This window comes from Miscanthus floridulus, chromosome 5 (assembly GCF_019320115.1).
Source record: "Miscanthus floridulus cultivar M001 chromosome 5, ASM1932011v1, whole genome shotgun sequence".
NCBI lineage: Eukaryota > Viridiplantae > Streptophyta > Magnoliopsida > Poales > Poaceae > Miscanthus > Miscanthus floridulus.
In genome coordinates, this window is record NC_089584.1 from 34,512,010 (window position 1) to 34,523,984 (window position 11,975).

An 11,975-nucleotide genomic window follows, 5' to 3' on the forward strand; every position below is an offset into this window, starting at 1 on the left:
GTAGAAAGCTATGGGTTGGTAAATCTTTGAATTCACGATGCATTTGGTTGAAGATAATTGGTGAAAGTAAATGAGAGTTTTAAAGGATTGGTTGAAGATAATTGGTGAAAGTAAATGAGACTTTAAAAATCCTTTTCGATGGGAATGTGAATTTTTATAGGATGCAGAATGAGAGTTTAAGAGGGTCAACTCTTACAAATGACTAACTTCTTACATACCACTTATGAGAAGGGTGGGAGTTAGTGAAAATTATACTTTATGTCGAAGAAAAATGCATCTACAACGTTCACATGGTACAATTTCCCACTCTAAAACCCTCATACAAAACAAAAAGACATGAATTGGCTACTCAATATATCCTTCTTAATCCCTCCACAACGTGCACATACGAGAACACTTTTGAAGCCAAAAACAATGAAGTCAGAAGCCATTTTTTGTCAGAAACCAAAACCACAAAACATGGTTTTACTGTTTTCTGAAGAAGCCTAGACCCTACCAAAAAGGGCCTAAAAATCAAGCTCCCAAAGTGAATTCCATCTGTAAACTCCTACCGCTATTTCACATGTCCTTCCTATCTGTCACCAAAACCACCATAGCTAAGGTTTTAACTCTACAAGAATTATCCTTTGTCTCGATCTTTCAAAGTTTCCACATTTTACTTTCTTTTCTTGTCACAAACGTGCACCCAATAATATAAATTTGTGATCTCTAGAGAGAGAGAGAGAAAATAGTTCAGTGGATTTATTTTTATCCCCTATATTTATTCTAGATCAAACTTTTTTACCCTAAAATTTTTGTATGGGTTAATATCACAACATTGTCATTACTAGATTCATTATAATTTTTTTAATAATAAGTACATAGCTCTTTCTATTCAATATAATATACTTTCAAAGTGTCATATTGGAGATTGTGTCAATGTCCATGGATTTTTTTTTCATCGCCTCTGATTCCAAACAGGTCATTTCAGACTTGTGTACAGTAAAGAATATCAAAGGACCTTAGTGCCCTTTGTTTTTATGTATTGGGAAGACAATTTTTTATTAATGAGGGTGATAGTATTTATTAAGTAGGAGAAAGGAAGGAACAAAAGGGTAAGAAACACGTAGAAAGTAGAACCTCTAAAAAATATTTCAAAAAAAATGAGAAGGTTAAAATGACCTAAATTTTATTAGGATAAAAAAAACTTGTATTGAGATTTTCAGCAGTGAGCAGCAGTTACAAGATAATTAAATGGAAAACTGTGGGTGCTAACTTACTTTTCTTTTTCTAAAAAGTACAAGAGAAAATTATGTATCTTCTTCTATCAGGTATGGTGTGCAAGTGCAAGCAGCTATTTTGGGCGTAAACCAAACAGCCGACTGCACCTGATACTTTGATATGCCCCATATACAAGGGGCAAATCAAAGGAACCTAAGGTATAATTGACATCAGCCAAAGTTTATATTCCATCATCCCACCGAGGCAGGTTTGCACTAGCTTCATTGACCATTTTTACTAGAGTAACCTGCATTGAGAAAAGATTAGGAAAGGCCAGATTAGTTTGTCAAGTACATTAGCAGTCAAAAGAAAAGTTCATGTAAATGGTGAGCATTTTAAAATAATCGTGTGGATGGTGAACATTTAAAACACATCGATACAATAATAGATTCATTGTATCATAACAAAAACATGCCAAGCCTTTTCAATTTATCTGCTAATACACGTACCACACTTTCTGGGACTCCAGGAGGGGGCAATGTAAGATTTCTTGGTGGTGGCCTATCTGGGAATGATCTTTTGTCAAATCGCCATTCACCAACTTTCCCATAGGTCAATTCACCCTGAAAGATTATATATTGCCAAATACTATCAGTAAAATAACAGGAGCAGTAAAATGCCTACTTTATGCACTCAATTTTTTTCACTTCATATGAAAACCAGATATATAGAAGAAATTCAGCAATTTGGGATTCTAATACCTTTAGTGAATAGTCGCATCCATAAGTAAAGTGGATTATAAATGTATTCCCGAGCTTTGTATCAAAGGGTGGCTGCATTTGTTGTTTACCATCATGTCAATCAAACACATTATTTGAAGTGAGGAATACTATCAAGATAAAAATGCAAACAAATGGAGCACCTGGATCATGAAATCTTTACGAAGGATATGCTGAACCCCATGCAATGCAGCTAGCAACAGCGTATGCATACCTAAAGGTCAAAGAATAAGGCTGGAATCGTAATAACATAACAAGTGAACATAAGGAAGAACTTGCACAATTTGCATACAGGATAAGGTAATTCTTACATTTCCAGCACCCATCCAAAAATTTTATCTGTTTCTTCATCCTCTTTCATTTGAATTGACACATTCATCCATGTGGGGGCAATCTTCTCAAGAAGTGTCTGGAAAGTTCTCACATGAAAAGAGATTGTGTTAAGTGAGGTATCATGAAGTTAGTAAACCGAAATAGTAAACAAGTGAAGTAAAGGCTGTGAATGCTAATGCACCAAATGGATGGTCAGAGAATCAATAACATGCATAGGTAAAGGGTGTCAAGTGTGCAACAAGAAATTACCTTCTTAATGATTACAGGAGAATTCCCAATAGGATCGATATCTGTGACAGGACCTCTTTCTTTAGCATAGTATTTCCTGATAATTTTTTCATGTTCTGATGGTGTAATGTAAAAGAAGGGGAACGCTGCTGGATCATCGTCATGGGCCAAATTTGGTAAAGGTTTCACAAATATATGATCTGGTTCTGCCATTAGTATGTACCTGCCATTTTCACCAAAGCAGAACAGTAATATACACAATAAATTAGTATAATCCTTATTATTTAAGAATGAAGAAGGAAACTATTCGATTTTTGCTATTTTATAAGTCATGCCTTACTGTACGCTAAATCACGAGATTTGTGTGGAAGGTTAAAACTTGCAGCTGAACAGAAACTATATAGCAAAATAAAGAACACAGATACTCCATGGGAACTTACTCTTCTTCAATCCTTGCTTTCTGAAGCCACTGTACAAATGCCCACGGTCTGTTCAGGACCACATATCCCTGCAAAAGAACATTGGAATGTCAGGGTACAGGCCATCAAGTAAATGTCAGACAAGCAAATCAGTTGAATAGATACTCTTCAATCACGAGACATCAACAGATCAGAATACATGCTACTGTACATGCTTTTTTTTTATTCAGCGAGGAAGCTTCTTGCCAAATCATAATCAGAAAATAAACGTTGAACCGCGGCCACAAATTTTACATCTACAAAATATTTGCATATAAATCTTCTGTAGCACCACATTGTCCCACGTTGATGAGAAAACAAACAAACAGGCTGAAGGAGATGGAAGGAGGTGTTTTTGTTGTTTATTATGCAATTGCGTACATGGTCCTTGCCAGCGGGCAGCGGGTCGACGACGAAGGTGGGGATCTCGTCCATGAGCCCGTCGGGCTTCCCGGAGTGCAGCACGCGCGTGAACCCGCCCATGGCCTCCCCGCCCGGCCGCGCCTGCATCCGCTTGTACCAGAAGTACATGACTCGGCACTGCCACCGGCTGTAGGGCGCGTCCGTGGCCGTGAGCGCCACATGGAACGGCCGCCGCCGCGCCTCGGTGTCCGCCGCCTCGCGCATCCACGCCGGCATGGCCACCACAGGGTCCCTCGTCCCTGCGGACGCCGCCGCGCCTATTCCGCCGTCGCCGCCGCCGCGGAACAACATGGCGAAGAAGTTGTAGGAGATCAGGAACGCCCCCGCCGCCACCAGCGCTAGCACCAGCGCCGGCGCGCGAGCCATGCCGCCACCCAGCGGCCTTCCGCGCCGCCGCCACGTTCATCGCTCTCTGCCTCTCCCTACTGCCTCTCCCCTACTCTGTATCCCTCTTAAAGAGAGGAGAGGAGAGAGATTCTAGAATTCTTGGCGTGCGAGTTCGGGTTGGGAGGGAAGCCGGAACCGGAAGCGAGGACTGAGGCAGTACAGCAATTTCCTAGAACAAAATGACGTGGTATCCTTCAATCGATCAAAGAAAATGGCGACAAGTGCGGCGGAAGCGTCACGGCGACGCTCCCTTGCAGGTGGTCCCGTTCCGGAGAGGTGGCCCGGGGGGCTGGCATGGAAGCCAGCTCGTCAAGGGGTCGAGTCAACGGCAGCTCACCTCTAGAGCTTTGACGCCGCTGCGCGATCGCACTTGCCTTCTCATGCCGCATCTCTTCTGTCACCGTCTCTATCTATATATCCCTAAAACACACCACTTTAAATTATTCTACAACCACCAATTAAATCTCATATTTACAATCACAACCTAAACTACGTCCACCTAAAAAAAAAAAAAACACAGATAAAAATCATAATAAAAACTTGCGCATGGGATTAACTCTCACTCGTTCTCTCAATTCGTACTCAGCCACATCTCACGATCCTGCTTCTAGGATGTGCCTTGCCCGAGCGACCGTTCGCGCCCCCCGCCGTAGCGACGCGAGACCGCGGCACCCCGACGAGAGATCGTGCCCCCCGCCCCAGTGACGCCTGCAGCCTTCGAGGCTCTGTCGGCGCGTGCGGAGGGCCGCCTGCAGCCTCCGAGGCTCCGCCGCCCTACGGATGTGCGGCCACTCTAGCCGGCAAACGGCAGGGGCGCAGCCGCGCAGGTTGCTGGCTACTAGGCACCGAGCGTGAGGCCGCAAGCGCCGGACGCCGGGCACCACGCCTCCACGGGCGTAGTTCCTCCCTCCGCTCGCCCGAATCCCCGCGACCCAGCATCTGAATCCGGCGCGCCCCACCTCGATCCGTTCAAACCGCGCTGAATCGCCGTCGGTTGGTGCGAAACCCTAATCCGATCTCGACCCTTTACTCCGCGATGGGCGCTGGTTGTGTCTGCCGCCGGCGCCACCGCGGGGCGGCCGTTCCCGACGCTATTGTTGCTTGTGTCCAATTGCCGCCTCGAAGTTTCACTCTGGGCGGTCTGGGAGCACCCCGGGACTGCTACGTCGTCGCCGCCCTAGCGGGGGAGCAAATCGTAAGTCAACTCTCTCTTCCGAGATCCTTGCGTCTGTTGCCGTTTTTTTTTCTCCCCAGCTGATTATTAGTAGTTTCTCCTATATTTTTCTATGCTGCCACAATCATTTTGGCCAAAAAAAATGTTGATCCAGGTGCTTCGCTGAGGACATCGCCACCATCCGCGGCAACCGCCTGCCACACCGGCCACCAATATGGTCAGCAGATTGCCACGAACAAGGAAGTGCATCTGCAAAAACGCGTCCATGCCATTGTTGCTGGTAGGTTCGTTCCAACAACACTCTCTGCTGGGTTGGAGATTACAGATTAGGGAAATCTTGCTTAGTCTTAGGATCATGGCACTACTGTGATTGCTCATAAGATGGTGGCGGCGGAGGCGACAGTGGGGTCGACTGTGGCCCCGTTCGGCTTATCCCTATATTCGGCTTTATTCGGCTTCTTTTTTCAGCCGGAACAGTAGTTTTTCTCTCACAGCAATTCAGTCAGAGCAGTGTTTTCAGCGAGTTTCAGTCTAAAATTCTGCTAGCCAAACGGAGCGTGTGGCTATACTCGTACTAGCACTAGCTCGTGTTCCCACCGTGCCCGCATCGCTCTCAATCTCAAAGGTGCGTGCTGCTCGGCCACCGCTTAATCGTACTCGGGCCATGGCCTATTGGATGGATTGGGGGCATTCGGCTGGGTTGATTCGATGTGCGCCTGAACTTTGTTTCTTTCTGCAGGTGTGGATTACGAGTACAAGGCAGTGAACCTTCTCAAGGGTGAGCAGTCCGATCCAGGTGCGTTGGTGCTACTACTTGTGATACCTACCTTATAATACAATTGCTTGAATAAGGAGTATTAGGTACATGATCTTGCCCCTGCGATTAGAAATGTCATTTTTGCTCCCTTTCACTTATGAGTGTGGTTGGGCTGTGTTAACACTAATTAAATTATTCTGGACGATTTTGTAGGATAAAGCTCGTTGCAATTAGATTATGCAGGGAGCCTTATTTGGAAAGTCACTAATATGCTGATCTTTATGAGATGCATTGGTTGATGGCAATTCTGTAATCGGTGACTCTTATTCGATAGCTTTGCCCAGAATCAAGATTTTTGTTTTATTGTCTCAGTATTGGTTATCAGTTATCACTTGAGTCACTTGTTCCTTTGTGGCTATATGCAGTATTTAGAGGACAAGTACCCATAGCCTCCTCTTCTACCTCAAGACCTTCAAAAGAAGGCTTTAAATCACCAGGTAATTGTAGGTTCTGCAACCCCTTTTTCATGATTGCGACCACATCGTTGAATGTGACGTGACTACTCAAACTAGCTGATGGAAATTAAGGAAAGAACATTGTTACTGTGATTGATACTAGCTGATGACTGCACCCTTCCATAAGCAGACTAATAGGAGGCGAAGCCACTAAATAAGTAGCACAACAAAGGAGGCAAAAGGGGAATAATTCAGTAGCTTGATTCAATTGCAGATATGGATAAATCAGTAAATATGTTTCATCTTGGGCCTACATGTTGGGTTGGTCCACAACAATGACGGGAGGCAAGCATGACTCAAAGAGAGAGAATTTTAATTGAATTTCCATAATCTTGTGCTAAACTTTCCACCTCTGTGAACAAGCAGGCATGACAGTTCAATTGAAAGAAAATAGCAGTGGCTTGATATTTATCTGCCATTGCTGAAATGAAAGCAGCACCAACTGTTGGATTGTTCAGATAAGCAAGGGAAATGGTTGGGTTTGTCTCCCTGTTTTCTTTAACTCAACAGGCTTAACTTATGACTATGGCGCCGGTTATTTATGCATTTCATTGGACATCAATGATTCATTCCTGATTTGTTGCCTAATGATGTAAAATAAGCAATCATACTAATAGCCATTGTTTTAATATTTCTATGATCTTTTCATGTTTAAATGGTGGAATTTTCATTCCTTTTTTCTTTGAGAAGGGATATTTTTGTTCCTAAAGATGCACATAGGCCTGCTACTGTGCTTCAAAGTGCAGAATGCATATCAGTCCCCACTCTAGAGTCCTAGACATGGCCCTGCCATTGACTGCAATTTCTTAAAACATAGAGCTGGCCTGCTTATTGAGGCCTCTCTTATCTAGGTAGAGAAGAAAGATTGGCAGAAAGTGTGCTATCTCTTGATGTCAACTTTCATAGATCAAGACATTTAGTTACGATGATTAATTTGTGTTGTAACTTGGAAAAGTTACTCTTTAAACTTTGATTGGTACAATAATAACTTTATTGTGTCACGAACAGTCTTTTCTCTCTTTACAATGCTTGGTCAAGAAATGTCGATGGATTGCTCAATTGTGGTTCCAGCTCTTTGACTGTGTTGTGTGAACAATCAATTCAACTTTGTATCATTTTTTAATTGCTTGATTTGTACCGCCAAATATCATTGTAGCATTAGCATGGGCCCCGTTCGCTGGTCTGAAACTTAGGCTGAAACTGGCTGAGAAATACTGTTCCGGCTGAATTGTTGTGAGAGAAAAATACTGTTCCGGCTGAAAAAAGAAGTCGAACAAGCCGAATATGGGATAAGCCTGAACAGGGCCATTAAGACTGTGTCACTTAACTTAAAGAATTTTGAGATAATTGCCTTGAAGCATTCATGATTTGTAATTTCTGTTGTATGGTAAATTTCTCTGAAATATCTTTGAATATGTTCACATTAACTTCAAAATGCTACTTTAATATTACCCTGCAGGTTTCAAGGGCTAATTCTTTGCAGCAAATTGGGGGTACTTGAAAGTAAGAATGAAGAATGTCAATACTGTAGGCAATTAATATAGTTGCATGTATGACTCTATTAGCAAACAGATAGTACTTTTGTATGTTGTAGTTTTCAAAAGCAAGGCGGCTACCTTTGTATGAGTGTTTTTCAGATTATATATATGGTCATATACAATTGTGTCAAACTTAAACTATAGAAAAAATTATCATCGTTTAGTTGTTTTCATATGCATCCCTAAAATAAACTTAAACTATAGAAAAAATTATCATCGTTTAGTTGTTTTCATATGCTTCCCTAAAATAAAGTCGTAGTGTTAGCACGGGCACTATTCTAGTATAGGCATATTGCATTGGTTGCAGCAGAATTTGTTTTTTTCTTCGTCTAATAAAAATTCGGTAAAACTTTTGACGTCTTTCTATAAAAAACTTTGCAGCAGAATTGATACATATAATTGTTTTTCTTTCCATTTTATTTGTAACTCGCAAACGTATCCGACTTTATACCGTGGATACACGCACAAACGCTTGGTTCTAACTCATATATAGGCACGAACAATGAGTTCCGGTCAAATACGAATAAGAAGAGACCCGACGACACTTTGGGAGGTAAGAAGAACGAGCCGAAGAATCACTTCGCTCTTTAATTTTATTATTATAGATATATACAAAGATTGTAGATAGACTTATTTATTTACATGCTAGATTAGATAATCCAACTTATAGATGTGAAAGACAAAAGTTAAAGTAAACTAAAATAAGTTCAAATAAACTATTCTGGTGCAACTTATAATTATAAATGTTTATGCAACCCACAGCACGACGACCCAGCACGAAGCCCGCATTTTTTGTCTGGCACGAACACAGCCCGGCCCGGTGACATGCAGGCCCGAGCTGGCACGGCCCGGAGAACCTAGCTGTGCCTTGACATGCCAGCCCGGCCTACAATGATAGGCCCGGTAGCAAGCTAATTCATCTACAGCCCAAAAACTCCCAACCCTAATTGTGCCTCAGACTCACTCGGCCATACTGTTCCACTTCCACCCGCGCCGCCACTCGTAGTTGCGTCGATTCCATGCCCCCACTCGAGGCTCTTCCCATCTATGACTTTGCATCGAGTGACAGCAAGCCAAGCCACAAACGGTTTGCGACGCAAATCGCCCCGTCGCCTCCTTGCCATCCTCCTCCGCTTCCCTAGCACCGCCGGTGGCCACCTCTTCGCCCCTCCCACCCACACAACCGGCAGATGAGCATGACGGCCATCTCCTCCACGCCATCCCGCAGCGGCCTCGAGCGCGCTAGCCATGAGCGGCAGCGAACACCTCCTCCACGGCACCGGGCAGCCGCTTCACACGCAGCGGCCTCGAGCGCACGGCCGGCTTCAAGCGCTGCGGCGGCGGCTCTGCTCCCTTCCCCTCTATCTGTTGTGGGCCTTAGCCTGGCCTGGCCCATCGGCCGTGACATGCTTTTTGGGCCAGCCCGGCGCGAAAAGCGGCCTGATAGGCCATGCCTGGGCCATAGGTGAGGCACGATGCCTGCCTCGGCACGGCCCGAGAGGCACGGCATGTCGTGCCGGCCCGACCGCTATCAGGCCGTGCTTGGCACGGGCCCATGCTAGGCTGGGCTGGGCTGGGTCGGCCCGTTGGACATTCTATACTTATAGGCCAATATAAGTTAGGGTTGCCTAAACTATAAAAATTGAATTCTAAGATGTGTTTTAATGACAATTTGATGTTAGGTAAGCTGGCTCCTCTTTATCTTGAAGGCTTGAAAGGATCTAACAATGACTAGAGGGGGGTGAATAGACGTATCTAAAAATTTACTGGAAATGCTAAGTTCAAATATGTCAGCATTGTCGGAAGTCTCAGTTTGGGTCAGGAACTCCCAACGTCAGTAAGAAGTTCCGGCGCAAACTGTCAGAAGTCCCTGACACCTACGTGAGCTTCTAAAGCAGTGCCAAATTTAACTTTTATGGATAAATAATCTTACAACCCCACTTCTGTGGTTAGATGAAGATGTTGGGTCACTCCCTTGACATCGAAATCAAAGTTTGGAGCAAAGGGGAGAGGATAGGGGAGCCTTGAAAGCTTGGGAGCTATTTTGGCCGAGAGTAGGTTGCAATGAATGAGTGAGTCACGGTTAGAAGAGAGGAGAGAGCTATTTATACTCATAGTAGAAATCTAACCGTTCAAATCTATGTCGGAAGTTCCGACGTAGATCTCAGGACTTCCAACTTCTAAAGAAAACACTATTCACAGTAAGGTCAAAGTCAGCATGAGCAAGTAAACGTCAGAACTCCCGGCGCATGTCGGGACTTTCGACTGTCAACACTCTCGACGTACGTCGCGACTTTTGATGATAGCGATCAACAATCCTAGCCGAGGGTCCAGGCGTCGGGAGTCCCGACCTGAGTCAGGACTTTCGACTGTCGGGGGTTCCGACTCACATCGGGACTTTCAACGGCCACAGTCTCCACACAAGCTAAGTGACTGGGCGTCGGGACTTCCAACCTGAGTCGGGACTTCCAACGGTCGGGAGTTCCGACTTACATCAGGACTTTTGACACCAAAAGTCTCCAAAAAATATTGTACATGCTCGTAAAGTGCTAGAGTGTCTCTCTTTTGATTTTAATTTTATACTTGAGCACTCTATCTTCCTGAGACGACCTAAACTTGTATCCCTCTTTATAGTATGGTGGATCCTAAACTCAAAACAAAAGATAAGAACTTTGGAGAGCGCTTTGAGTTCATCTGCCTTTTTAACTTCAAGAATTGAGGGATACCATTTCATTTTAGATCAACTCTTTAAAACTTTCAAGGGATGAAAGCTGTAATATATCTCATTAAGATCTTATTAGTCCCTAATTTGGATGTCATCAATACACCAAAACCCACATAGGGGGCAAATGCACTTTCAATCTCCCCCTTTTTGGTAATTGATGACAACCAACTTAGACTTTTATAAGAATGAAAGAATTTAAAGCTTTTAAACTCCAAAATTTGTGAAGAGCTCCCCTTAATGTATGCTTGAATTTAAATTTCAATGATGATCATCTATACATCACTTTGCATACATCAAGACAAAAGCTCCCCCTAAATTTTGCAATTCGTGGGGTGCAACAAGTGTATGTGAACAAGTATATATCCATAAAAAAGATATGCAATATGACATGTTATATTCACACAACAAGTAAAAGAAAATATAATGGCCAAGATCTCAAAGTAAAAACTTGAACAACACATGGCCATAAAAAATAACACCCACCATCACAAGTAGAGACAAGCACAAGCTAAAACGATAGATAGATAAACATTACTTGTCCTACAATCATCCATCATACACACATATATAGTTGGCCATCACGTAGTGCCACCACACGACATAGTTAATACAAACCACTTAGTTCAAAGTCTCACAAACTCTAAGCAACCAACTAACTTATTCCATGAAGATCAAAGCCTAACACTCCCCCTTTGTCAACAAGTGCCAAAAGGGGTAGGTCGTGGGGGAGAAACAACTACTTGTCCTCGTAGTCCTCATCATCATCGTGGTCACGACCATCATCGTCATTGTCATCATCCTGGTCATCTTCCTCGATGTAGTCCTTGTCCTCGTCAGTAGCCTTGCTCTTGCCATGAGGGCGAGAAGAAGCATCGTCCTTGTATGCCGCACAAACCTCATCATAAAGCACTAGAGGATCACAGGGAGGTACAAACAGCAGCGGTGGTGAGGACTCAATACAAGCACGCTGCTCTAAATAGTAGAGCCTCGCTTGCATGTCATGCTTGCATTGAGCACTAGCACAACATTGTCCAAACATGTAGGTCATGAGAAACTTGAAGTTGTTGGGCTTTTTACCATGGGAGGACGAGGAGAGTGGCTCAGCACGAGAACCAGCAGTTGGTGAAGCACCATGGCTAGAGCAAGAGCTCGAAGCACCTTTGCCTTTGCCTTTGTTAGCTTTCTTCAGTTCCCTTGTAGCCATAATAGACATCTTGTTGGCAATCTTGAGAAGTTTATGAGGGGAATCGGTGGGGAACCAGATGCCTGACACTTGCTCAATCACATGCATAAGATAGGGGGCATACAGATAGTGCTTCACAGGATCCTCACTCGCATCATGAATCATGTTCCAAAGGTAGCGACTGATGGAGAACTTGTCAAAATCATCACCAAGGTGCTCAAGAACCTTTTGAGAATCATCACGAAGATAAGTGGAGTCACCACCCTTTGGGTATA

At 43.8% G+C, this 11,975-nt stretch overlaps 1 long non-coding RNA gene and 1 pseudogene across 6 annotated transcripts; one reads left to right on the top strand and one right to left on the bottom strand.

Annotated features, from left to right (window-relative positions):
* Positions 1–1,175: 1,175 nt before the first annotated feature.
* On the bottom strand, positions 1,176–4,019 carry LOC136451934 (hydroxyproline O-arabinosyltransferase NOD3-like; annotated as a pseudogene).
* Positions 4,020–5,467: 1,448 nt separating this feature from the next.
* LOC136451935 (uncharacterized) lies at positions 5,468–8,006 on the top strand. Of its 6 annotated transcripts, XR_010758684.1 has the most exons (4): positions 5,468–5,607; positions 5,722–5,843; positions 5,953–6,055; positions 6,165–8,006. It is a non-coding gene; the product is annotated as an uncharacterized lncRNA (long non-coding RNA). The 6 variants fall into 6 exon arrangements; XR_010758683.1 differs by having other exon boundaries at positions 5,722–6,539; positions 6,621–8,006; XR_010758682.1 differs by having other exon boundaries at positions 5,722–6,055; positions 6,165–8,005.
* The last annotated feature ends 3,969 nt before the right edge of the window (positions 8,007–11,975 follow it).